The sequence below is a fragment of the Pongo pygmaeus genome, chromosome 5, assembly GCF_028885625.2.
Source record: "Pongo pygmaeus isolate AG05252 chromosome 5, NHGRI_mPonPyg2-v2.0_pri, whole genome shotgun sequence".
Taxonomy (NCBI): domain Eukaryota; kingdom Metazoa; phylum Chordata; class Mammalia; order Primates; family Hominidae; genus Pongo; species Pongo pygmaeus.
The window spans coordinates 23566728-23589574 of NC_072378.2; the positions used below are offsets into that span (position 1 = coordinate 23566728).

At 35.9% G+C, this 22847-nt stretch overlaps 3 long non-coding RNA genes across 4 annotated transcripts in view; 2 read left to right on the forward strand and 1 right to left on the reverse strand.

Moving 5' to 3' along the window:
* LOC134739689 (uncharacterized) overlaps window positions 1–5621 on the forward strand; it is a 296309-nt gene extending 290688 nt beyond the window's left edge. For both annotated transcript variants that reach the window (XR_010126583.1, XR_010126582.1), the window contains one exon: window positions 4066–5621. This is a non-coding gene — a long non-coding RNA (uncharacterized LOC134739689). The remainder of the gene's footprint in view (window positions 1–4065) is intronic.
* LOC134739691 (uncharacterized) overlaps window positions 1–22847 on the reverse strand; it is a 133336-nt gene that overhangs the window by 29308 nt on the left and 81181 nt on the right. The window lies entirely within an intron of this gene.
* LOC134739690 (uncharacterized) lies at window positions 10103–21711 on the forward strand. Its single transcript, XR_010126585.1, has 3 exons — window positions 10103–10158; window positions 10346–10519; window positions 20266–21711. It is a non-coding gene; the product is annotated as an uncharacterized LOC134739690 (long non-coding RNA).

Genomic DNA, 22847 nt, shown 5'->3' on the forward strand with positions numbered 1-22847 from the left:
ATCCTCCCTAACTCATTTTATGAGGCCAGCATCATCCTGATACCAAAGCCTGGCAGAGACACAACAAAAAAAGAGAATTTTAGACCAATATCCTTGATGAACATTGATGCAAAAATCCTCAATAAAATACTGGCAAACAGAATCCAGCAGCACATCAAAAAGCTTATCCACCATGATCAAGTGGGCTTCATCCCTGGGATGCAAGGCTGGTTCAATATACGCAAATCAATAAATGTAATCCAGCATATAAACAGAACGAAAGACAAAAACCACATGATTATCTCAATAGATGCAGAAAAGGCCTTTGACAAAATTCAACAACCCTTCATGCTAAAAACTCTCAATAAATTAGGAATTGATGGGATGTATCTCAAAATAATAAGAGCTATTTATGACAAACCCACAGCCAATATCATACTGAATGGGCAAAAACTGGAAGCATTCCCTTTGAAAACTGGCACAAGACAGGGATGCCCTCTCTCACCACTTCTATTCAACATAGTGTTGGAAGTTCTGGCCAGGGCAATTAGGCAGGAGAAGGAAATCAAGGGTATTCAATTAGGAAAAGAGGAAGTCAAATTGTCCCTGTTTGCAGATGACATGATAGTATATCTAGAAAACCCCATTGTCTCAGCCCAAAATCTCCTTAAGCTGATAAGCAACTTCAGCAAAGTCTCAGGATACAAAATCAATGTGCAAAAATCACAAGCATTCTTATACATCAATAACAGACAAACAGAGAGCCAAATCATGAGTGAACTCCCATTCACAATTGCTTCAAAGAGAATAAAATACCTAGGAATCCAACTTACAAGGGATGTGAAAGACCTCTTCAAGGAGAACTACAAACCACTGCTCAAGGAAATAAAAGAGGATACAAACAAATGGAAGAACATTCCATGCTCATGGGTAGGAAGAACCAATATCATGAAAATGGCCATCCTTCCCAAGGTAATTTACAGATTCAATGCCATCCCCATCAAGCTACCAATGACTTTCTTCACAGAATTGGAAAAAACTACTTTAAAGTTCATATGGAACCAAAAAAGAGCCCGCATCGCCAAGTCAATCCTAAGCCAAAAGAACAAAGCTGGAGGCATCACACTACCTGACTTCAAACTATACTACAAGGCTACAGTAACCAAAACAGCATGGTACTGGTACCAAAACAGAGATATAGATCAATGGAACAGAACAGAGCCGTCAGAAATAATGCCACATATCTACAAGTATCTGATCTTTGACAAACCTGACAAAAACAAGCAATGGGGAAAGGATTCCCTATTTAATAAATGGTGCTGGGAAAACTGGCTAGCCATATGTAGAAAGCTGAAACTGGATCCCTTCCTTACACCCTATACAAAAATCAATTCAAGATGGATTAAAGACTTAAATGTTAGACCTAAAACCATAAAAACCCTAGAAGAAAACCTAGGCATTACCATTCAGGACATAGGCATGGGCAAGGACTTCATGTCTAAAACACCAAAAGCAATGGCAACAAAAGCCAAAATTGACAAATGGGATCTAATTAAACTCAAGAGCTTCTGCACAGCAAAAGAAACTACCATCAGAGTGAACAGGCAACCTACAAAATGGGAGAAAATTTTCGCAACCTACTCATCTGACAAAGGGCTAATATCCAGAATCTACAATGAACTCCAACAAATTTACAAGAAAAAAACAAACAACCCCATCAAAAAGTGGGCGAAGGACATGAACAGACACTTCTCAAAAGAAGACATTTATGCAGCCAAAAAACACATGAAAAAATGCTCATCATCACTGGCCATCAGAGAAATGCAAATCAAAACCACAATGAGATACCATCTCACACCAGTTAGAATGGCAATCATTAAAAAGTCAGGAAACAACAGGTGCTGGAGAGGATGTGGAGAAATAGGGACACTTTTACACTGTTGGTGGGACTGTAAACTAGTTCAACCCTTGTGGAAGTCAGTGTGGCGATTCCTCAGGGATCTAGAAGTAGAAATTCCATTCGACCCAGCCATTCCATTACTGGGTATATACCCAAAGGACTATAAATCATGCTGCTATAAAGACACATGCACACGTATGTTTATTGCCGCATTATTCACAATAGCAAAGACTTGGAACCAACCCAAATGTCCAACAATGATAGACTGGATTAAGAAAACGTGGCACATATACACCATGGAATACTATGCAGCCATAAAAAATGATGAGTTCACGTCCTTTGTAGGGACATGGATGAAATTGGAAATCATCATTCTCAGTAAACTATCGCAAGAACAAAAAACCAAACACCGCATATTCTCACTCATAGGTGGGAATTGAACAATGAGAACACATGGACACAGGAAGGGGAACATCACACTCTGGGGACTGTTGTGGGGTGGGGGGAGGGGGGAGGGATAGCATTGGGAGATATACCTAATGCTAGATGACGGGTTGGTGGGTGCAGCGCACCAGCATGGCACATGTATACATATGTAACTTACCTGCACATTGTGCACATGTACCATAAAACCTAAAGTATAATAATAATAATAATAATAATAATAATAATAAAAGAAAAAAAAAAAAAAAAAGAACATCCATGGAAAAAAATAAAATAAAATAAAATAAAATAAAATAAAATAAAATAAAAAAAGAAATATAAGCTAATAAAAATAAAAAGAGATATCTCACAAACAAATGGGTAAAACTAGTATGGGTTAATATCTGAATATTTAAATACTGTTTAGGGAATAGAAAAGCAAAATAAAGAGGAGGAGAAAGTGTTGAGAGAAAGAGTAAAAGAACAAAAATATATATATTGGTCAATCTGCTACAGTTTCAGTGAATGAGTCCCTCCAAAATTCACACGATGGAAACTTACGACCCAAGGTGATGGTATTAAGAGGTGGGGCCTTTGGGAGTGATTTAGTTGTGAAGGCTCTGCCACTGTGAACGAATAAAGGGCTGAGGGGAACTCACTAGGCCTTTTTGCCCTTTCCCTTCCTCCATGTGAGGACACAGCAACAAGCCGCCATCTTGGGAGCAGAGATGGGGCCCTCACGAGACACCAAACCTGATGGCACTTTGATCTTGGACTTTCAGTTTTCAGAATTGTGAGAAATAAATTTTTATTTGTTATTAATTTCTGTTCTTTATTAATTCTTCATTAATTACCCAGTCTCAGATATTTTGTTATAGAAGCAGGAATGGACTAATACATAATCCAAATATCATTTTACCCTGTACCCTTCATGATATTCATTTTTAGGTGTGCCACAGTTCTTTCTTCTAGAAAAGTGCTTTTTATATATATTATCTTGGAATAATTACCAATAACATCCATTTTAACTCTGCAGAGTTCATCGATTTGGTTTATGAGTTACGTGATCACCCTCCTTATTTTGCGTGAATTCCAGTGAAACATATACTAGATATAGAAAGCACCTGGAATTTCAAAGGAGTCCAATCACCATCCCTGCCATAGAGAGAGAAAAATGTAATTAGGAAGGATGAAGATGACAGCAAATCTCTAGGCCTCACAGGTCATTTCAATGCTAACATTGAGGAACAGTACACCTATCACTCAGTTTCATTGCCACAATTTCTTAATTGCCATCATAATTTGAGGGGAAATGTTTTGTTTTGGGTTCATAATGTTAGAAATAAGTAATTTTCATACTTCTATTTTAAGAACAAGAAAATATTATAAAATTTTGGTCATTTACTAGGGTGGGGAAAATCTGTGCTAAAAAGGTAACAATTGGGCCTTTTTTACATTTTCTAGGGAAAAGAAAGTGGTCGATTTAGGAAAGTGGATGTGGATTCAGGGAGGCACGAGATTAGGGAAAAAGAAAGAGCTGAGGTAAAAAGGCGGAGACCGCAGATTAGGACCTAAATTAAGAATTAAGTAAAAATATATGACCCAAACCAAAGGGGCTATTTTAAACATTTTACCAAATCTGTAGAGTAAGTCAAGACATTATTATATTATATTCTATCATATTAATTATATTTTATATGACATTTATTATCTTAAATTATATTGTACTCTGACTGGATTATTGACCATGAGATCTCTTCTAGGACTCTTCTAAAAAGAGCTGCACCCTTGGACAAGCAGAATAATACTGGATGTTGTCAAGGAAGGTTGCTGAAGAAGAAAGAAAAAGCCATGAGGAGCAGTTTTGTAATATGGATACCATTTTTTTAATGAGGAGGGAGAGGTGGTGGCTGTGAAAAATGACCCCAAACAAGCCAACAAACTGAGAAACAGCTGGGGCAGTCCCATTTCAGAATAGCCCTAAAGGTGCTGTTTAATTACAGATCATTATGCAAACACATTCTAACTAAAAGGAGCTTAACATTTCAGTTTCTCTCATGTTAACCACACCAAATGGTGGGCACAGCTGGAAGGTGACTGTCATCCAGGAGAGAGCCTTTTACTTAGTCTTTAAATACTACCACAGAGGATTGCTCAAGTAACAATTATTAGCCACCACTCTAGAAAATTCCTAGACAGAAGAAGATAGATTTTTGATCCTTTTACCTCCTGCACTATATCCTCGGGGCCTAATAAAATACCTTAGAGAGCCAACTAGTAGAATACTTAAGAGCATGAGCTTCAGAGATAGAGACCTAAGCTCTAATTTCTCCTCTGCTGAATTCTGGCAATCTGACTTTGTCTAACACAGCACAAATTCTCAGATTTTATCTCCCCGTTTATGAAATAATTCTAAGGTCATTGTGAATATGAACTAAATATAGATAAGACCCTTAACCCAACGCCTATATATAATAAACACTCAAGAAATGATAGCTATTAGTTTGAAAACAATCTTTCATGTGGTACTTTATTACATCAGAGTAATTTCATATTGCACTTGGGAAATATCCAAACCCTCTGTGAGTTGTCCCTTTATGCCTGTCACCTCACATGATTACCACTCCAGCCCCATCTCTGGCCACTCTTTCCCTCAATGAGCCACACTAGTTTTCTTCCTGTTTCTTTAGTATAATAAATTCTTTCCCCATTTCAGGGTCTTTGCCCTGTCCTATTCTTCTCAGGCCGAGTCCTTGGCCATTCTTTCTGGAAAGGTCATACCCATCCTTCAATTCTTATCTACATGCCACTTTCCCAAAGAGGTTTGGATTTCCCTCACTGCAGCCTCTCATTACACATCATAGTTCTTCTTCATGGCATTCATCGATTTGTAAAAATACATATAATATTTTATTAGAATTGGCTTTTCAGTATACACCTCTCCCGCAAACCTCTAAGTTCCAATAAATCCAGGACTTTGCCCTTCTGTGCACCACTGCATCCCCAGTGCTGAAACAGTACCTGGCATACAGTAAGGCCTTTACAAGTGTTTGCTACATCAGCAAGCTGACTAACCCAGGCCGATGAAGCATCATTCAGGGAAACACTTAGTTCTAGCTTTTGTGGTGTGAAAGAGTCACTACAGTTTCCAAGTGCCTGAGTATATTATGCAGGCTCAGAAAAAAACAAAGTAGATTTAATTGTGTTTCAGACAAAGCACACTCCAGGTATCCAATCATTAAGACTTCAGGTATTGTTGCTTTTGTGTGTTTAATAAATTTAGCGATTTTATTATCTTACTAATCAAAAAATACCACAAATATTTTTATTTTTATATACTTTACACAATAGTTTTTCTGCTCAAATATGTGTATGTCAGTGTGTGTGTGTGTGTGTGTGTAAAGAGAGTGTGTACATATAAAGCTCTTATTAAGTCACCAAAATAAATAAGAAAGTTGGCAGTTTCCATCACATTTATTTTTCTCTGAAGAGTATAAAACATCTCCGTTCTGTCCCATTCTGTTCAAAGCACACCGTGGCTCTGCATAAACATTTTATTTAATCAGCATTAGAGTCGTACGACATGTACCCAGCTATAAAGTACTTTTATATAACTTCATTTTCTTTGTTTCATATAAATGGTCCATGTGGAAGAGAATGTTCTTACTTTTCATTACTAAATGCCATGTATATTGTAATAAAGAACACAATCTTGAACACATTTCCAGAGAGAACCTCTCATTTTATTTTTTTCTCTTGCTTAGTTCATCAAAATTGTAGACCCAGCTGAAAAGTGTCAGTGATTTTCATTCTAATTCATTAACAATGGCAAATCAAGACCAGAGCAAGATAGTATTCCTTTAAAATCCAGCAGCAGAACCTTTCCCAGAGGACAGAACTGGTGGGGTGGTAGGGAAGGCAGAGAAGGTACTCTCACAGCCCATACTTAGGCATGTTCAAAATGCAGCAGAAATCACGCAGAAGTGGTGAATAATATTGAGGATAGAGAAGCAGTTAGTTCAGAAAAGGAAGTTAAAGGGCAACCTGGGCAATATAGTGAGACCCCGTCTCTACAAAGGTAAAAAAAAAAAAAAAAAAATTAGCTGGGCATGGCGGCATGTGCCTGCAGTCCCAGCACTCAGGAGGCTGAGGTGGGAGGATAGCTTGGCCTAGGAGGCGGAGGTTTGCAGTGAGCTGTGGTCATGCCACTGCACTCCAGCCTGGGCCACATAGTGAGACCCTGTCTCAAAAACAAACAAACAAAAAACTAAAGGGATCACATCATTTCGAGATATTGTGATAGCATTAATGATTGAGGATTGTTTAAAATGGTGGATAAGTACCCAAAGCACCCATCTATGAGGTTACTTTCAATCCTTGTCAAAACTGAGACGCAAAAGATTGTACTTGGTACTCCCCACTCCCTATACCAATATGGTAAACTAAACCCTCCAATGAAAACAATTCTCAAAATACTTTCTTTATCCTAAGTATTTAACAGCAAATGGACTAGCAGGTAAAGTGTTACTAGATGTTACTAGTTTACCACTTCTCTCTCTACTGTGTTGCTTGACTCCTACCACTGTTCCTAGGACTACTACTACTAGTACTACAACCACTATGTAGTTAGTCCTATGTCTAAAAAGGGTGCTTAATAAGTCATAGAGAGATAGTAGGTAGGTAGATAGATGAATAGATGGATAGATATAGATAGATAGATATCACACTCACATATGTGTGTGTGTGTATAACAAACTTAATATGTTTCACTTCCACTTTGGAAGGGATTAAATTTATTAATAGATGCCTTAATAAGGCACCTATTAAAATAATCATAAAAACTAGTATCAGCATAATTATTTACAGAGTATATTCATCACTTTGAGGTAATATTCCGTGAAGTAGGCAGTGTTGATTTTATGCAACTTTTATGACAAAGAAAATAGATTGCCTATGTCCAAAAACAGGACCAACATATTCTAGCTCCAAATCCACTTCTCTTTTTCTATTTTAACTAATCCCCTTCTTGATGAAATGGGAGAAATTGATGAAACAATATACTTTCCCCTAACCAAATCCCTATAAAAGCACAAATTCAAATACTTCAAAATTTCCTCTTTATTCCCTATTCTAAAATGGCAAAAATAAATGTCAGCTTGAGTACTGTGTTTCATGATATATTTTTGGCCCTAGCCATATAACAAGATTAACAGACATAATCAATAAGAAATTATTTTTCAGTTCAGGGAGAAAAAAATATCAAGTGAAACAAAATATGAAGCAAAGAAGCATACCCATACATTTTATGAAAACTATATATGATAGAGCTGAAATTAGAAAGCAGTGGGAAGAAAGATGCATGTCATTAGGACAATTGGTCAGGCAGATGGAAAAATTTAAAGTTGTTTTCTACCTCACACCGTAAGAAAAGAAATATAAACAGATCTAAAAATCAAACGTGAAAAGCAAAATTTCTAGAATTTAACAAAAAAATAGAAAAGAATGTTATGAGTATATATATGGCTAATAAACTATTTTCTCTTCAAACAAGACAAAAAGTAAAAACTAGAAAAATGCTAAATGCATGTTCCTGCATTTTTACTATCTTTATATAGCAAAAAAAAAAAAAAAAAAAAAAGGCAAGCTACCAGTTAAAATAATATATCTGCAACTACCACTACTTAACAAAAAAAATAGTTAAAAAAGGCTAGCTACCATTTAAAATAATATATCGGCAACAACTACTACTTAATCAAAAAAAGGTAGTTAAAAAAGGCAAGCTACCATTTAAAATAATATATCTGCAACTACCACTACCTAATCAACAACATTAGCATTCAACACATACCATTACCTTCTCCAAATTTCTGATAGACAATCACACCAATAGGAAAATGGGAAAATTATAAGAACAAGGGCTACCCATATGAGGAAACTCAAATGGACAGATTAAATAAATAAAAACATGCCCCCATTGGTAATCAGATAAATACTAGTTAAAATACTGAACCATAATGTAACATCCATTAGAATGGCACAAAAAATACAGAGAAAAGAAGTCTCATACTATGGGAGTGAGACTGTGTATAATAGCTTAAGTTCCTTGGAGAGCAATTTCACAATATTTACTAAACTTTGCATTGAGGATGTGCATAATCTTTGACTAAGTAATTCTACATCTTCATGTATATCTTAAAGAAATATGTATATATGCATAAAGAGACATATATAAAAATGTTTACGGTGCATCGTTTATAATAGGAAAAGCAAAACAAATCATTTAAAATATTCAGTGATTTTAAAATATGATGATTCAATGATAATTTAAAAATACATATGTACTGAGAAAGATTCTCTGCTTGGCAAAACTTTAGTCAGGTTTCTGAACCTTCTCCTAGGTCCATCTGTGCACTTCCTTGTAAACTCCAGTTTTGACAAAGAATCCCCCACCCTTGATACCTGATCACCTCTAATATCTGATAAAGTCCTTATCCTCCAGCATCCTTCTGGTAATATCTGATCAGCCCAGTCTATCTTCAGCAAGAATCCCGTTAGGTCAGTTTAGCCGTAATCCCCCTTACTGCTGTTTCCTCTGAGTAATTTTTCATCCACTGATTCCCGCACTGATCCTTGGCTATAAATTTCCACTTGCCCATGCTATATTCAGAATTGAGCCCAATCTCTTCTCCACTGCAAAATCCCATGGTGTGGTCCCTATACCTATCATGATGGTCCTGAATAAAGTCTTCCTTACTGTCTTTTAACAAATATCATTGAATACATTTTTATTTAACAATTAATGTACCTCTGGCACATATACGTGCGTATTTATATAGAGAGAATGAAATGCTAAATAAAATTTAAAATGATTGAAACAGAACTCCATATATTGATATGAATAATGTCAAAAATATAATATTGAGTAAACAAAGTGAGCTCCCCAGGAAAATGTGTACAATATATATGCATTTGTATAAATTTTCAAAATCTGTAAGGCAATACTGTATATTGTATGTGAATACGTATTTATGTAGTAATAGTTGGAAAAAAATAAATGACAATAAAGAGTACCAAGTTCTATATGGCTATTAACTCTGAGTATGGGAAAATCAGATTTTTACTGAGTGCATAGGAATCTTCAAATGCCTCTGAAGTATTCTGTTTTTCAAAAAAAAATTTGAAGCAACTGTTGTAAAACATGGGGATTTGACAGATCTGGGTAGTGGGTATGTAATTGTCATTTTTTTATTCTCTATGCTTTTCACATATATGAAATATTGCTTAATATAAAGTGGAACAGAGGTTAAAAATACCATAAAATAAATCAGATTAATATCACAATAAAATAGAATGTTCTTTTTATATTATTAAATATTAAAGTATCTAAATTGTACTATGCCTGTCCAACCACTAAATATTTTATAAAGAAATGCATTGTGTAAATTTCAATTGCATTAATATAGGGTTATTTTGTGTCTAGGGGAAAAAATTCAATTAGCTCTGATGTAGGAATCTGAACCTGCAAATTAATAACGTATACATGGTTTACATTACTCCAGACAAAACTTATTTGTCATAATAAGCTGTGCCAACCAACATACAATCTATACCCCAAAAGTTGTGTTAAAAAACTGGAAACAAATATCTCAAACTAATCATAATAACTCTTACTAGACTGAAGGACAAGCATATTGATCATATTATGCTGCTAGTCTCTTTTTCTCAACCCTGAATTTGGATTTCACCCAACTTCAAATTCTTCTACTTCTTCTGTAATATGGATCTCTTTCCCCTTTCATCAGCTTTGGAGTTGGTGGTCAGCTTGGACCTTGGCATCCCTTATGGAATCTCTCCAGGTAACTGGGCATTGTTTAATTTTTTGAAAATTTTCACAGAGAAGTTTTTAAGAAGTATGGACTCTGTTTTCCAAAAACAGTTTTATCTGCCTCATTACAATATACTGATTTGTAGTTTTTATTTTGACTTTTAAGTCATCTAATCCTCTGAGCAGCATTCTATGTATTTTTATTTCTCTCATTTCAGAAATGACACAGTTGTGACTCTGCTATGTTATGTGACTTGTTCAAGAAACGACAGAGTTTTGATTCAAATGCAGAACTTCTAACATTCAGCTACCCAGAGATTCTCTTATGCCCTCCTTAAGAGACCAGGGATAACAAAATGTTACTTAAATCTGCTTGGATTTTTAGGAAACTGGTAAGTTAAACTCATACAATATTATATATGTAGATAAACTTACAATATGCTGTTTTAATTGTCTAGTATTTTTATCATTTTATCTAAAGATCTTTACTTTTTGGATTGCAAATATTACACAAAGCTTAATTAAATACAGATGTTACACAAAGATAACTTGAAAACAAAAGCCTCTGAAAATTTTACCCATCAGAAATCACCATGCTAAGTAATTTAATGTGTGTTACTACAACTTTCCTGAGAGTATTAACATATTTATCATTAAAATGTATCATCTTAACATTTGAATGAAAAATACACTAAATGTTTTTCAAGTTGATTTTTTTCATGTAATACATCTAGGGCATATTTTGCTCGTTTATACACTACCTACTTAATTCTTTTCAAGAGCTGTGTAGTTTTTCAAAATGTAACCAGTTTCACATCCATGTATATTAAGATTCTTCTCATGGATTGCCATGACAAAGGAAGCTACAACAAACTCTCATAGATCTCTCCTCAAGCACTTGTGGGAATGTTTACATAGAATAAAATTCAAGAAATAGAAATGCTAAATATAAGGGCATAAACACTTTTAAATTTTTCTAAATATTGTTAAAATATGCTCGAGAAAAGACTATCTCATTCCATTAATGTTATAATTTTAAGTAAACGTTAACATGCTCCAAGTCTTGTGAACTTGAGCACCAAGTTTGCAGCTCAGGATCCTCAATTATAAAATAAGGAAAGCAATGTTTGCCAAATCTATTTCACAGCACTGCCATAAAGGCCAAATAAAACATTCCGTCTGAAAACATTCGTAAAAAGTTTTTATTTCAAAATCCAATCTTTTAACTAAAATAGAGTACCTGCATATGGTAAAAAGTACCTGCATATTTATAAATGATACAAACAAGTATTATAATCAAAATGTCCCTTGGACAGATGGCCAGTCCCTTTCTGTGGAGGCACAGGAATGTCTAAACGTGTATGTCCAGTTTGTCTACTGTCATTTGTTATCCCTTCTTCATTCAATCTGTTGAAAATCAGACCTTTCCCCAATGCTTTAAAATCTCAGCCCTATTTTCTAATAGATGTTTCCATAATGAGCTTGCCATTTCTCTTTTTTTTTGTTCTGACTTTTCATTAATATTTGGTGAATTTTGATGGCCCTTTTATCTTTGTAGCTGAGACTGCTCACTAGATTATCTGCTGCATTAAATGTACAGCCTAATTTGGTGAAACGAGTAACTCAGCGGCAGGTCTCCTGGCTATAAATGGGTCATCTCAGACATAGCCATCCTCCTTGGGCATACTTTTGTTTTTTTCCACCAAAAGCTTCTGTACTCACCACTTAGAAAATTTTCATTTTTATTTTTAGAGGTAGGGTCTTGCTCTGTCACCCAGGCTGCAGTGTGGTGGCACAATCACAGCTCACTATAATCTCAAATTCCAGGGCTCAAGCAATCCTCCCACTGGAGCCTCCTGAGTAGCCGGGACTACAGGCCACATCACTAGGCCAGGTCATTAACACTTTCACCTGGAGGCAGACATCATTGCTGATTAGCGCTGCCTGGTGCTCCTGCTGCCACCGGCTTTCCCTGGGCCTCTCCAAATCCCTGAGTCCATCAGTTCTAGAAATGAGGCAACCCTGAGGCTACACCCATTTCCGTGATTGTGTTCTCCTATGTCTTCACCTTCACATTTCCTCTTCATGAGATGAAAGGCTGCTCAGCGTACACTCTTAAAACAAATGAGTAAAAATAATTGATCTTGGAGAATTTCATAATGTTCAATAGCCTGGTGCAAATCCATGTGTATATGAAGGGGTGAGAAACTTGGAAATGGAAAACGTGTAAGAAAATCTAATGCAGAAACTTATTCTCACACACCATTAATAGGTAATCTAGAAGCTGCAAAATCTCTTTGCTTCACAATTCTCTTCTGTTTTTGTTTCTCATATTTGATAGCATAAGATCAGTGAACATACAACTCCAACTAATTTAAATTGCATGTCAATGGATGTGGTAATTATCAATGCTCACCTAAATAATAGCTATGTATCCTGAATTATGTTACTACATATGATGACATATTTTATAAACTTAATCTCCAGTAATAAGATTGTAATTAAGTGCTTATTGATTTTGTAATTTTAAGCTCATTGCTAAGAAACATTATTACACATACTTGTTTCCAATTCCTCATGTCTTGAAATAACTTAATCAAATACTTAGAAGGCAACTCACTTAAAAGTGTTGCTTAGAAACAGAATCAATATGTTAAGGAATAAAATAAAGTGAAACTGTGAGTATTTCTTGTAACATAAACAAGCAAGATGAAATGTTTATACTCTGAAACCCAAAGGGAAAGTTTCAGAAGTTATCTCTCATTGTTTACAAGAAAATCAACAGTTTTCTGTAGACATGCTATTCAAGAATTATTTAGCAATGTTAAACTCATGAATAAGGTTAATCATCCAAGAAAATGTGATCACTTGCCATACCATTTATGATGTCTGTACATACTGAAATAGGGTAACATTAAAGAAATTTTAAATTGTAGATATTTTTATTTCAATATAGAGCTAAACATTTAGCTAAAAGAAACGTATTTGGATAGCTGGTTTTATAGCTGTCATTCAAAAATTCAAATTTGAGTGAATTTTAAAAAGTGTGTTATTGTTTAATCATTTTGTATAGAGAATGGAATTGTTCTCTACATTAGAGCACCCAAAGTAAGAAAATTTTGAGATTTCAGCACGGATTTGTTGTCTTTACAAAATCCATGCATTACAAGCTGAGGAGGGAGATACATGAAACACTGCTGTTGCTGAAACCATTAAGGCAACTTACAGAGCATATATCCCTGAGTTTCTGACTTTATTTTCAGAATTTTGCTTCTCGGGCAAATTCTAATCACTTAAATCAAGAAACCAAAATGGAGATCAATTAAGATCTCTTCCTGAAATAGCTTATAAGTCATCAAGCGCGAATAAAGAAGGAGACAGAGAGACTGAGAGACAAGGCGTCTAGATAATGATCTCTCTCTTCTAGTCTGAGGGCTTGTCCCATAACGCTATGTGTCAAAGACCTCATATGCTGAGCAAAAGATGAGAGAATTCCTCTAACACACCACGAAGAATGGACCTCAATTAGTTTCCTCTGAACCAATCGTGCAAAGAAAGGACCTTTGCAAAAAACATACGCCTAGTCCTAAAGAGGTAGAAGAAATTACAGACACTCTTGTTGAGGATGGAAATGTCCCAGGGCCCCTAGCTTAATTCCACATCAGCTCTATGTGTAAATTTTCCTCACTTCCTTCAAAAAAATCTGCTCCTTAATGTCAGAGCAAATTTCAGCCCAGCAAAATGTTGAAGGGACTAGTCCTGATGTTTGCCAACTAATTGCAATAGCTCCATTTTTAATAGAAATAGCATTTAAAAAGTATAAATTAAACACTTCCAAAATCCTCCCTGATCTTTATACCCTCCCTTTTGATTTCTTTTATCCATGCCTCCTAGGTCATAAAAGCAATAGTTATTAATGCTCTTTTTTGTTAGTTCAAATGGTAACTATCATTATTGCAAATGGCAATTGCTAGTCTCTCTGCAATAACCTCGTCCCAAAATAAAATTTTCTTGTTTTGTTAATTGTCTTGTTGTACTCGCATTAAGGTTTACTTTTTATAAGTGAATAATGGCATGAAAATTTGCTGGAACAAACAATATTAGGTGGCTTATATTCAACTTTATGATTTTTCAGGGGATTTCAATCTGCTTATAGTTACACAGAATTTTTCTAAGGCGACTCTAAGCAGTACTTACCCGGCTAACTGAATAGGGAAATGTTACTACATTCACAAGATTTTAAGAAATGAAAAGACTACACAAATAGTTTAGTTCAGGTTCCTTATTTGACTAATTAGGGAATGGAAATTAAGAAATTGTTGTCATTGAATGACTAAGGTGATACCTAGGAAATGACATTATCCAAATAAAATAATCAATTTCCTAATACCCAATACAGGACTCTTTTCCTTACATTATAATTTCTTCGGGAATATTTTTGACCAACTGAAAACTTATTAAATAACTTTCAAGTTCCTGGTGCCTATGTCTATCTATATGTATGTATTTGTATATAACTGCATGAATGAGTAATTCATTTCAAATGTCATAGAGTCGTGGAACTTTGCTCTGCTCTGTGAGGCTACAGCAGGAGATGCTTCCTTAGTGTCCATGGCTTTAAGCAAAGAAAATGATAGGTCCTGGGTGAAAGCTTTTACACTGGCTCATAAGACGTGATGGCCAAGCCCTCTTCCCCTGCCCCTTCACCTCTCTCAGGTCATCTCTGATCACTCTCTGTCTTCTCACACCACTCCAGCCCCTCTCGCCTCCTGTGTCTGGAGTGTGCCTGTCACTCTTGCCTCTGAATATTCGCACTTGCTTTTCCTACTGCTGGAATTGTCTCCCTTCCTGTATTCTGGATAAATTTTTGCCTGGATGGCTTACCTCCATTCATCAGAAACCCTTATTCTAGGGCCACTTACTTTAACTCCTTTTCAAACATTTCTTTATTATAGCAGCAGTTATTAAATTATTTCTAAGAAAAGTTGTTTCTCTGTGAGATCCTGCCGTTTGACTATTTCATGTTTATCCCATTTATGTAATCCAAGGGAAGTCCTGTGGGCCAGTTAAACATCAATCAGGAAAACGGCAAAACAAAACAAAACAAAAAACAGCGTATTTTGAAAGGTGTGCATGGATCATGGATAACAGCGTATTTTGAAAGGTGTGCATGGATCATGGATAAGTCAACACTATTGCAGCTCTAGGTTTTAAAATGGGAGTCCTCTCAACAATGTGGCGAATGGATAAATTTTTTCTGGAGTTGCGGATGATAATCTGTGTGGCTGAGTGCCTAGACTTGACTGCAAATTAAGAGGGAAACAGAGAGACTGAGTCACTTCCTGGTCTCTCATTACATTTCAGAGTTCCTATTTAGGGCTCCCTTAATGTAAGAAAATTCTTACCCTCTAACATTTTACAAGGAAAATGTAAAGGGAGACACATCTCAAAAAGATTAATCAAATGTTTAGCTGTATAAAAACTGTGAAAATCGGTTATATGAGAAGTAATTTTGTTCCTAAACAATTTTAAAATATTAAACATTTTTCTCTTCTAATTTTAATATTAAAGCCCAGAAGGATGATTATTCACAATTATTCTATTTCAATTTCTTGCAAGGCATTTGCTCTTAAAAAGGTACCCTCACTAAAAATAATCTTCATGATAGAAATTACATTGAATTATTTCAGGATATAACTTAATACTCTTTACTGATTATAGTTTTTGGGTTAAGACCCTGAAACCCCTAGTTGTACTAATATGTATTTTTTTATTTTCTATTCCATTGTTAATTGCAGGTGGTGATGAATCTAACAAACCTTGTAAACAAATATTTACAAAATTACTTGAACATCACATCATTAAGTAGTAAGTGTGGAAAGATTTTGTTTGCCTATTTGGTTTATGAAACAGATCTCTAGATAGAAAAACTGACACAATTTTCATGACGATTTATAAAAAACAAAACTATTTTATTTAATTTATATTCTAATTTTATACATTTGCAATAAAATCTACATAAAAGTTGGAAAAAAGAACGATTTCTACATGATAATAATTATCTTTATGAATGACCAATAGAAAATATTTTCTAAAGCAAATAAGAGTTGTTGAATCCAATTCTTTAGGTAAACAATCCAAAATCTTAGACAGATGTAATCTTTACACCATAATAATTAAGAAATTATTAGGATGTATTAATAGTTGAACATTAAATAAGAAATATTTTGGAAACTCTTGAAAGTAATAAATAAAGTAAATATTGTGGAGGAAAATAAACAAGGAACTTGGTGTCATCACAGAATAATTAGTTATTGAGAAGACATTTTCGAAATCAAGATTCGGATAAACCCAGACTCTAACAACATATGGAGTCTGCTGGGAGATAAAAACAGCAGTTGTTCCTAAAGGGCAACCCGCTTGTTGCAGATGGACTGTGCGCCTCTTGGGGAAAGGGAAGAAAATGAGTTTCCTGTGTTGACATCGGGGTGGTCTCTCCTTAGCTTGTGAGGAGTCAGTTTCTCACAGCACAGAGGGAGAGAAAGGAAGTCCCAAAAGCCCCCCTACTTCCCTACACAAGGGTGCAAAGCAACAGCTTAGGAGCAATTGCAACGGAGAGAGGCCACAGGTCGGGGATGAATCTGCAGCATCTTTGGGCTCACAGAGAATGGGAAGAGCCTCTGGGCTTTTTTGCTGAGGAAGAGTCCTGCTCCTTCCTGGAAACCCAGCCTGGGTGCCAACCAGTCTGCACAAAGTGGATGGGTTGGTACGTGTGGCAGCAGTGTCTGCAGTGCAGAGGCCTCTGTTATCAGAAGAGTTGGGCAAAAACAGCCACTGCAATGAACTGGATGCCGCCTAGACATGAGGAAATGCCTCTGTGAACTGCTCCAGGGATCTGCCCTACTTTGAAGCCAGACAGAAAAGTGGATAGAAACTGCCATCCCGACAAATCTGCTTATCGGCTCAACATGGAATGACTATTTTGTTACTCTCATACTTCAAAGTTAATCTAGAGACATAGCTGCTACAAAATTTAAGAGTATGTCCTTTTATCTTTTTAATAAGTCAATGTCCTTTCATTGTGTCTCCACTATTTTACGTTAGGCACAAGTTGGCCCTGTGTTATTCTTACTCTTTAAAAACAACAGCTGAGTCTTTATTCAAATTCATCAGAAGATGAATCCCAGAGATATATGAGTTTCATAGATAGAACTGGAAAGAGACATGTGTTTGGTCTGCATTTCTATGAAACGAGAATGAATACATTAATTCTTCAAATAAAAGTAAAAAATGGCTTTGAGTTAACAGAAAGATGGATATTCATTTTATAAGATTTAATTTCCAATTACCATGCTGCGTATGCATGGGTAAATAGGCAAAGAGATAAGATTTGCAGTGACAGACTGGAGAAAGAAGAATCATCCTACTAATTCAGAAGACATCTGGGCTATTCAGACAGCAACAGTCAACATTTAGAAAATGAGTATTAAATTCTTACCGATTTGTCCGGCTCTATCAGAGTGTTCATTTTACTGAAGACATTTTGGACTTTAATTTTAAAATACAGAGCAAGCCTCTCAAGAGTGAAATCCTTTTTGTAACTGACCAAGTCTATCTGTCCAGATTGCATTTTTAAAAGTAAAACATAGAACAGAGAGCAACTGACATTTGAACAGCTAGCAAGTTCATCGAAATATTGTTAAATGTGTATAACTTTATTAAAAGCATGTATTATTTGCCTTAAACATATTTAAAGCTAATTTTGTTTCTCAACAATAAACGTTAATGTTTTGTTTTTGTTTGGAACTTGCAAACACTTGAAAACTAGTGTATACCCTAATTCGCCCAATATTTTGATAAATTCTAGGAAAACACTTCATCTTACGTTTCATGCCATATTCACTGAAAAATTGCTCACTGGCCATGCACTACCTTAAGTGTGCTTCCCAAGCTACTGTCAAGGTAGGAAGGACTCTGAGAGGACAGGGGCTGTTCTAACATTCTATTTAGGGCCTACTTCTGATTAGAGTATTTCATCCAGTGCCAGAAAGCCACAAAGCCTTCCAGTTTTCTTTCTGTTTTGGTCCAGTCTAGTCTTAGCTAGGTTAATTCAGCTGTCCTGAGTGATTAATTGCTGAGCTCAGAAATAAATATCCTGTGTCACATCAAATTCCTTTATATTACTGTGTGTGGTCTCCTGCACTCATCAACAGATATGTACACATGGTGATTGAACAAAAACATACCCTTTCCCACCCCCACCTCTCTCTACTGCACAAAACAATTCTACGTCAGGGGATATTGCTGGAGTAGTACAGCAGCTAAGAGGGGAGATTCAATGTGTTACAAAAACATCACAAGGATTGGCATTTTCTACTTTCAAAAGGTGTTTTTACCTAAAAACTTTCCTTCTGTGTTGTCAAAATACCTTAATTAGAAGTTGACTATCAGAAAATGACCTTGCAGCTTTTCTTTCTTTCCTTTTTTTAACATTCCTTCAATCAGCTTTTTTAACATTCCTTCAATCAGCCTTTTCAACATTCAGTGATTAACCAAAAAGTATTTTAAACAAATGGGCATAGTTAGATCAGTGCTAAATATGCCACCAACACAAATATTACTAATTGTATGAATATCTCTACAGCTTAGGGACTGTGGTAAACTGAAAAAGATCAGATCATCTTAATGATTCTGGATTGATGCAATGGGAAAGGAAAATAGGGTTGATGTTTTGACTGTAAGTTACTCTTCACCAGAACACAGAAGTAATTCCCAGTGTATCTAGTTATAAGAATGAATCTTACTGCAGAGGAGGTTGAAATGTATCACATCCATCTGTTTCTTTGGACAGAAAGGCTTCTTGTTATACAACAAGTGATCTGACAGCAGCAAGAACATTGAGAAACTAGCTACTGGAAAAAAAAAAACCATCATTAAAAAAAAAATAAGGCCAAATTATCTCCCAAATTTATTGGGGGAAAAAACCAATCTTTAGTTAAAGAAAACAGATTTGCCATGGGGAAGTGTTAGTCTGTATTTGGAATAAAATATTAGTAAAATATGAATTTAAACATTTGCCAGACTGTGTAAATGAAGAGTTGAAGAAATTCTCAGGGCCTGAAGAATTTTAAGGGTGCAGAACAATCTTTATTGGTTGTCCACAAAGATTACCTTCTGCATAGGAAAATGCAAGACTCCACTTCATCAGTCTGTAGAGATGCTTTTTCGTTCAACATCCTAAAGACTACTTACAGTAAAGGAAATGCAGGAGTAAATTATGCAACCAGATAAAAGTTCCACAGGAAAGGCAGAATGTTTTCACAACAGTACTGGGATAAGGGAGTCCAAGTCTAAACCCTACACGAAATGAGTATCCTGAAATACTGGGAGATTAACACAAATGCAGGATTCACTTTACATCGTTAATCAATGATCAGTTAATCTGAAAAAGATGAAACAAAGCTAAAATACCGGACCTCTCTGGGGGCATAAAAATAGATGTGTTTGGTGAAGAAGTAAGCAAGAGAACAGGACTTATTCAAGGAAATAATCAGAACAACAGGTCAAATCAGGCCATTTCACTAGGTTGAATCTCTAGTGGGAGAGATTTAGAAACCCAAAGGCTACAGAAACAGATCTTGTGTGAGTGGTAATGTGAGATTATAGCACCAATAGTTAGGTCATCAGTATAAAACACACTTTTTTTTGGTTTTTATTTTTGTTTTTCTCTTTAATGATGTACTGTAAACTAAACCAAGTAATACCGACCTAATGTGATAGGAGTAAATAGCAATGGAAACTAAAACACAGTTATCCCTTCCTTATTGATGTATGAATACCAACTTCTCTTTTTAAATGCCTTCTTTTGAGAATAAATAAGAAGGTATAAGAAAATGCCTACTAGGTTAAAATACATCATTTTCCTTTTTAAATAACATATTAACATTTGTTTAAAGTTTACATGTTACGAGGAGCTATAGGAAAAGCTTATTTGTTTTGAAACTCTTAATAATTCCTTAAAACAAAGCAGATTTGATTATCCTTGTTTCACAGATGAGAAAATTCAGAACCAATTAAATGTATGGATGACTGAGACTGAGCTCATCAAATATCCATGTGCTTCCTGTTTGTTTTCCAGCTTCTCCAGCAGTGAAGTTGGAGCCTTGTGACCTGTGCCCAACAGACTGTACTGTGAGCAGAAGCAGTGTGTTTTCCTGAGCTAAGGCAGTTCCCATGAGTGAATCTCCCTGAGCTGTAGAGACCTCGAACAATTGTGTGTTTCAGTTGGCCTACCTGACAATGGAGAGGGCTGTCTAACACACATCGGACAGGATGAGTGTGGAAAATAATTCATTCTCACGTTAATCATTGGATTTCCGAGTTTGCACTTGCAGCCCCTAATGTTCAATGCCTTTACTAATGTAGATATTGGAAATTGAAGTTAGATGCTACTGTATCAAAAACATAAAATATATACTATTGGGTCAGTTTCAGATGTGAATGGTGAGGTGACTGGTATTAGAGGAAGAAAATGTAGTGGTTGGGTCGGGCTAACCCAAAGCATAAAAGGACATTGCCACCTGTGATCAGAAGGGAGGTTAGCCACATACTTATTGTTTTGCAACTTAGGAAAAGTGCTTGGAAAGAAGTGTGTTTTCTGAATTGGCTACTATTGGTGGTAGTGGGCAAGATGCTGTAGAGGTGAATTGAGCGGGGAAAAAGTTACCAGCTAGCAATTAGAAATTAAAAGGGGCCGGGCTTGGTGGCTCATGCCTGTAATCCCAGCACTTTGGGAGGCCGAGGTGGGTGGACCACAAGGTCAGGAGATCGAGACCATCCTGGCTAACACGGTGAAACCGTGTCTCTACTAAAAATACAAAAAAAAATTAGCCGGGCGTGGTGGCGGATGCCTGTAGTCCCAGGTACTCAGGAGGCTGAGGCAGGAGAATGGGGTGAACCCAGGAGGCGGAGCTTGCAGTGAGCCGAGATCGCGCCACTGCACTCCAGCCTGGGCAACAGAGCAAGACTCCGTCTCGAAAAACAAAACAAACAAATGACAAACAAAAACAAAAACAAACAAAAAAAGAAATTAAAAAGAATAGGTGATATTCAGAAATTCAGAGACTAGCCAGGCACAGTGCTCATGCATGTAATACCAGCACTTTAGGAGACTGCAGCAGGAGGATCACTTGAGCCTGGGAGGTCCAGGCTACATTAAGCCATGATTGCACCACTGCACTCCAGCCTGGGTAACAGAGCAAGACCCTGTCTAAAAAAAAATAAACAGAAATAGAAATTCAGGGACTGGATAGTTTGGAAAATCAAGCAAGGCAAACAAAATACAGGCATGCCTAAATAAGTGAAATAAGCCAGGCACAGAAAGACAAACATTGCGTCTTCTCACTTATTTGTGGGATCTAAAAATCAAAACAACTGAACATATGTCTCAGGGACATAGAGAATAGAAGAATGGTTACCAGAAGCTGGGAAGGGTAGTGAGGGGCTGGGTGAGAGGTGGGGATGTTAACAGGTACAAAAAATAATAATTAGAAAGAATGAATAAGACCTACCATTTGATAGTACAATAGGGTGACTATAGTTAATAATTTTACATTTTAAAATAACTTCAAAAAATGTGACTGGATCATTTGTAACTCAAAGGATAAATGCTTGAGGGGATGGCTACCCCATTCCCCATTATGTGCTTATTTCGTATTGCATGCCTTTATCAAAACGTCTCATGTACCCCATAAATATATATACCTACTGTGTACCCACAACTATTTAAAAAATAAAAAAGAAAAAAATTTAAAATTAAAAAAAAAAGATATTGCAGTCTGTTTGCAGTTCCAGATACACACACAAAAAAGCAAATAGTGCAATAAAGAAAATCACATGAATTTTTAGTTTTTTCAGTGCATATAAAAGTTACTATAGTCTACTAAGTGTGCAATAGCATTATGTCTAAAATAATAATGTACGTATCTTAATTTAAAAATACTTTACTGCTAAAAATGCTAAGAATCATCTGATCCTTCAGCGAGACATAATCTGTTTGCTGGTGAAAGGTCTTATTTCAATGTTGATGGCTGCTGACGTCAGCGTGGTGGTTACTAAAGTTGGGGTGACTGTGGCAGTGTCTTAAGACAACACTGAAGTTTGCTGCATCAATTCACTCTTCCTTTAATAAAATATTTCTTTGTAGCATGCAACTCTGTTTGATAGAATTTTGCTTACAGGAGAACTTCTTTCAAAATTGGAGTCATTCCTTTCAGATCCTGCCACTGCTTTATCAAGTAAGTTTATATAATATTCATAATCTTTTTTGTCATTTCAACAATCTTCACAGCATCTTCACCAGGAGTAGATTCCATCTCAAGGAAACATTTTTTTTCTTGCCTATAAGTAGCAACTCCTCATTTGTGAAAGTTTTATCATGAGATGGTAGCAATTCAGTCACATCTTCAGGCTCCACTTTTAATTCCAGTTCTCTTACTATTTTCAGCACATCTGCAGTTCCTTCTTCCACTGAAGTCTTGAACCCGTCAAAATAATCCATGAGGATTATTTTGAATAATCCTCATTGATTATTCAAGTTGATTAAAATCAACTTCTCCCAAATTCCTGCTAATATTTTGGCCTCCTTTAATGAATCACAGACATTCTTAATGGCATCTAGAATGGTGATCCTTTCCAGACAGTTTTCAATTGTTTTGCACA